The sequence below is a fragment of the Tamandua tetradactyla genome, chromosome 16 (genome assembly GCF_023851605.1).
Source record: "Tamandua tetradactyla isolate mTamTet1 chromosome 16, mTamTet1.pri, whole genome shotgun sequence".
Classification (NCBI taxonomy): Eukaryota; Metazoa; Chordata; class Mammalia; order Pilosa; family Myrmecophagidae; genus Tamandua; species Tamandua tetradactyla.
In genome coordinates, this window is record NC_135342.1 from 815,180 (window position 1) to 821,179 (window position 6,000).

Genomic DNA, 6,000 nt, shown 5'->3' on the forward strand with positions numbered 1-6,000 from the left:
CCCTGCGCCCTCTCCTGGCCCTCAGCAGGGAGGACTGCTAATGTCCCTACCTAATACCAAAGAAAGAGGAGGCCCAGGGCCGCTAGACAGGTCAAGGCCAGGTCAGAGATCACACCCCAACCCCTAGGCCCTCAAGGCAGCGTCCTCCCTACTGGCACCCCTGGTCTTTATGGACTTAGAGGGGAGATGATGGGGTTACAAGAGGAAGTATAAACAAGAGATACTTGAGTCAGTAATTTCAGGAATTACCTTTGGCTATTCTATAAGGCAGAAAGAAGAAAAACATCTGTATAAAAGATTCAGCAACCATTAACAGCCCTTATAATCTCCCGGTTTCATCCCTCCCTATCACTTGATAATTATCAGTCTTGAGGGGTATCTGGGTGACAACTCTTCTAACTTCTTCATGCTGCAAAAGGGGTGCCACGGAATGAGGCCAAGGAATGAGACTGGTGGCTGCTGCTGAAAAGACGGCACTTCTGGGCATCAGCTCACCTGCCATGGTGACACTTTAACAGATGATCACTAAAGCTTCGTGTGCCACAGCCAAATGCTGGTGGTAAGCCAAACGTTCAACACCAAGGACCGATGAACAAATAGGGCCATATGCATATAGCACCATTCAGTCACAATTGAAAGAATTAAGTATTTGTAAAAGATAAAAGCAGCATTGATAAACCTCAAAATATGCAGCATGAAGGAAACCAGAGAAAAAGAGCGTAAACTCTTTTATTTCAATGCTGTATATTTCTAGAAAATACAAACTAATATATTGTAAAGAAATGTAAATCAGTGTTTGCCTGCAGCACAGGGAGGACAAGGAGAGAGATGATGAAAGAACACAGGCCTATCTGTAGGTACCTAATGTGCATTATCATGACTATGAAAATGCTGCATGGATGTAAATGTTTATCAGAACATTAGACCATACCCTTTAAAGAGGTGGAGGCATTGCACGTCAATTGTACTTGATAATGTTTTAAAAATGATTCAAAGTAGGGTGCATGGTAGTTCAGTGGTTAGAATGCCTGCCTTCCATGCAGGAGACCCGTGTCTAATTCCCAGACCATGAACCCCCCCAAACACACACACACACACAAATTCAAAGTAAAGATTTCCAACTCTGTGGGAAATCAGGTGTGACACCTCCATATTGGCTCCACCATCTCTCCCCTGAGGCCCTACAACAGGCAGCCTTGCTTGGTGGCAGCAAATACTTGGGAGCAACAAAAGCTGTTCCTACCCTAGTCAAGTCTACAGGAATACTGACTGGGCCACACATTCCCGCACAAGAGGATCTCCCTTCTCTCTGCTGGGCCACACATTCCTGCACAAGAGGATCTCCCTTCTCTCTGTCCTTGTTTTCCTGTCTGGGAAGAAGCGCTTTGATGTGAACAATACAGAGGCTATCGGAATCCACAAAACCTCTAATGACTTTCTCTGAAAATGACTTCCCATACACGTATCTGGAGGTCCCACACAGCAATAACCAATGGGACATTATGGATGCACTTTCAGAAGAGGCACACTCTGTCCAGGGAGCTGCATTCTTCTTTACTCTTTACAAATCCAGTCTTTCTGGAGCAGTTAGGTTACCCCTGGCCAGTACATTCGTAAAATGACACATGAAAATAATTATAAATCATGCCCAAGTGTGGTTAATACTAGGAATGCACAGGTGGTTCAACATAAGAAAATCAATCAATGTAAGATATCTCATCAACAATTCGAAAAGGAAAAATCACATGGTGATATCAAATGATGCTGAAAAAACATCTGACAAAATTCTGTGTCCTTTTCTGATAAAAAAAAAAAGATAGGAATAGAAGGAAGCTTCCTCAAGACCATAAAGGGCATTGTTCTAGTTTGCTAGCTGTCGGAATGCAATATACCAGAAATGGAATGGCTTTTAAAAAGGGGGAATTTAATGAGTTGCTAGTTTACAGTTCTAAGGCTGAGAAAATGTCCCAATTAGAAATGTCCAATCAAAGGCATCCAGGGAAAGACACCTTGGTTCAAGAAGGCCAATGGAGTTCAGGGTTTCTCTCTCAAGTGAGAAGGCACATGGCGAACACAGTCAGGGCTTCTCTCTCTCAGCTGGAAGGGCACATGGCGAATATGGCATCATCTGTTAGCTTACTCTCCTGGTTTCTGGTTTCATGAAGCTCCCCGGGAGGCATTTTCCTTCATCTCCAATGGACTCTCCGCTTCGTGGTGCTGCAGCATTCTCTGCTCTCTCTGAATCTCTCATTCTCCTTTTATAGGACTTCAGAAACTAATCAAGACCCACTCAAATGGGTGGAGACATGTCACCCCCTAATCCAGTTTAACAACCACTCTTGACTAAATCACATTATCCCATGTAATGAGATAATCTCATTACAGTTTCAAACATACAGTATTGAATAGAGATTATTCTACCTTCATGAAATGGGATTTATATTAAAACATGGCTTTTCTTAGGGGGCATACTTCCTTTCAAACCAGCACAGGCATACATGAAAATCCAACAGCTAGTGTTTTACTTTGTTAAAGCTGCCAGAATGCAATATACCAGAAGCAGAATAGCCTTTAAAAAGGGAATTTAGTAAGCTGCAAGTTGACAGTTCAAAGGCTGTGACAATGTCCAAATTAATTCATCACCAAGAGGCTACCTTCACTCACGAAATGCTAATGCCATCTGGAACACCTGTTAGCTGGGAAGGCACATGGATGGCATCTGCTGGGGTCTTTGACTACTGGACACCTCGGTCAGCTGAGAAGGAACATGCCAACATCTGCTAGCTTTCTCTACTGGCTATTTCATAAGGCTTCCCTGTGTGTTTTCCTTCTGCATCTCCAAAGGTCTCTGGCTGTGTGGGTTCTGTTGGCTCTGAAGCTTTTTCCAAAATTGTTCCTTCTTAAAGGGCTCCTGTAAGGGACCCCATGTTAAATGGGTGGAGACATATCTCCATGAAAACACCTAATCAAAAGTACCACACACAATTGGGCAGGTCACATCTCTATGAAAACAATCAAAGACATCTCACCCAGCAATACTGAACAAAGATTAAAGAACATGGCTTTTCTGAGGTACACACAATTTCAAAAGGCATAGCTAGTATAACATTATATTCAACTGTGAGAGATTGAAAGCATTCCTCCTAAGATCAGGAACAAGACAAACATGCCCACTGACACTGCTATTTGTAAAGATTGTACTAGAAGTTCTAGCTAGAGTGATCAGACAGGAGAAAGGAATAAAAGGTATCCAATAGGAAATGACAAAGTAAAACATTCATTATTTGCAGATGACATGATCCTACACTTGGAAAATCCTGAGAAATCTACGACAAAGCTATCTGAGCTAATAAATTCAGCAAAGTGGCATGGCACAAGATTAAGGTACAAAAACCAGTAATGCTTCTATACAAAATTAATGACCTAAGGAAAAAATTCCAGTCAAAACAGCAACTAAAAGAACCAGAAATCTAGAAATAAGCTTAACCAGAGATGTTAGGGGCCTATACAGAGAAAACTACAAAACATTGCTAAAAGAAATCAAAGAAGATCTAAATAGATGGAAAGACATTCTGTGCTCATGGATAAGAAGTCTGACTGCTGACAAGGTGTCAATTCTACCCAAATTGATCTACAGATTCAATATAATACCAATTCAAATTGCAACAGGTTACTTTGAAGACCTGGAAAAGTTTGTTACCAAATTCATTTGGAAGAGAAAGAGACCTCGAATAGCAAATGAAGTGGAAGGACTAACACTTCCTGGCTTTAAAGCTTACTGTAAATCTACCGTGGTCAAAATAGCATGGTACTCACACAAAGATAAAAGTATTGACCAAAGGAATCGAATCAGGGGTGCAGAGACAGACCACCAAATCTATGAAGGCCCCTAAATCCAAAGAACTCAGACAGAATAGCCTTCAATAAATGGGCATGGGAGAGCTGGATATCAATAGCCAAAAGAATGAAAGAGGATCCTTACCTTAAAACCTATACAAAAATTAACGCAGAATAGATCAAAGACCTAAACATAAAACAGCCAGTACCATAAAATTCCTAGAAGAAAATACAGGAAAACATCTTCAAGACCAAGTAACAAGAGGTAGCTTTTTAAACTTTACATCCAAAGCACAAGCAGAAGAAGTAAAAACAGATAAATGGAACTACTCAAAATGAAAAGCTTCCGTGTCTCAAAGAAAATTGTCAAAAAGATGAAGAGACAGTCAACTTAATGGGAGAAAATATTTGGAAAACTCAAACTGGATAAGGTTTGATATCCTGTGTCATAAAGAAATTATACAACTCAACAACAAAAGGACAAATGACCCAATTACAAAATTGGTAAAGGATATGAATAGACATTTCTCTGAAGAGCAAACACAAATGGCTAAAAAGCACATGAAGAGATGCTCATCTTCATTAGCTATAAGGGAAATGTAAATCAAGGCTACAATGAAACAGGAACTATAAATGTAGGAGAGGATATGGAGAAATTGGAACACTTATTCACGGCTGTTGGGAGTATAAAACGGCAGAACCATTGTGGAAGACAGTTTGGTGGTTCCTCAGAAAACTTAACTATTGAGTTACCTTATGACAAAACCAATCCTTGGTATATACCCAGAGGTGCTGAAAGCAGTAATACAAATAGACATCAGCAAACTGATGTTCATAGTGGCACTATTCACAATTGCCAAATGATGGAAACAATTCAACTGCCCATCAACAGATGGATAGACAAAATGTGGTATATACATACCATGGAATATTATGAAGCAGTAAGATGAAATGAGGTCCTGAAATAAATGACAACATGGATGAACCTTGAAGACGTAATGCTGAGTGAAATAAGCCAGATGCAGGTTAGATAATGTATGATTCTGCTACTCTAACACTGTTAAAGGTAAATTCAGAGCCTTAAAATGTAAATTATAGGGGTCTTAGAGGTACACAGAAACTAGACAAGAGTGAATGGTTATCCAATGAGTGTGAACTTAAGTATAAGGGAACAGATAGTAGTATTGGTAGTTCATTAGTGGGGTAATAAGTAACATTGCCATATTGAAGGTGAACATGATTGAAAGGGGTTGTGTATACCACCGGTTAACGCTATAGTTATAAATAAGTTCTTGCACAAACTACTTCAAAGGTGTAATCTTGTACAAACAGTCAATAACAAAAGGGCATAGGGGGAAAACTAATATTGCATGCTATGGCCTATATTTAACAGGAAGACATCAATAGTACCACAGCACCCTAACCAGGGCTAAATAATTAGGGGGTAGGAACAAGAAACAGTGGGAGGCTTAGATTTGATATTTGGTGGAGCTGTGTATTGGTTCTTTGTCTTTGGACCAATGAAAATTGTCTAAAATTGAGAGTGCTGATGATTGTACAACTAAGTGAGGACAGTATAAGATGGGGATTGCACAAACACCGAGAAGCAGAGAGGCAAACAGTGGGGTATACATATGATGGAATATTGTTTGGCTACAGAAGTGAAAAAATTGTGAGGCATACAATGAGGTGAATGAATCCTTTGGGATATTATGTTGTGCAAGATAAGCCAGAAACAAAAGAACAAATATTGTATGGCCTCTTCTAGAAAAAAATTATAAGAAAATTAGGGCCTTGATTGTACACCAGAATAGCAGTCATATTTAAACCAAGGCCCTAAGTATCATGTCTAAATTCTGTGATGCCATGCTCTATGTGTATAACCTGGTATTCCCTGGAACTATGGGTGCCTGTGTAACACCTAAGACACCAAGTTGAAATTCTGTAGCCCTAAAAGTCAGCATTTCTAAATACAACTGTCAAAGAAACCAAAAAAAGAGATCTGGCTTCTATTAGAGGTAAGAACAGAGCCAATCTGGTTGGGATGAAAGTAAATCAGAATCTAGGGTAAAGGATATTTTCTGTGTTTTAGAACTCTACCTACTGTATGAGACCAAAAGAAGAGAAGTTTATTTTGTTTCAAACCTAAATTTTTGGTAGCTC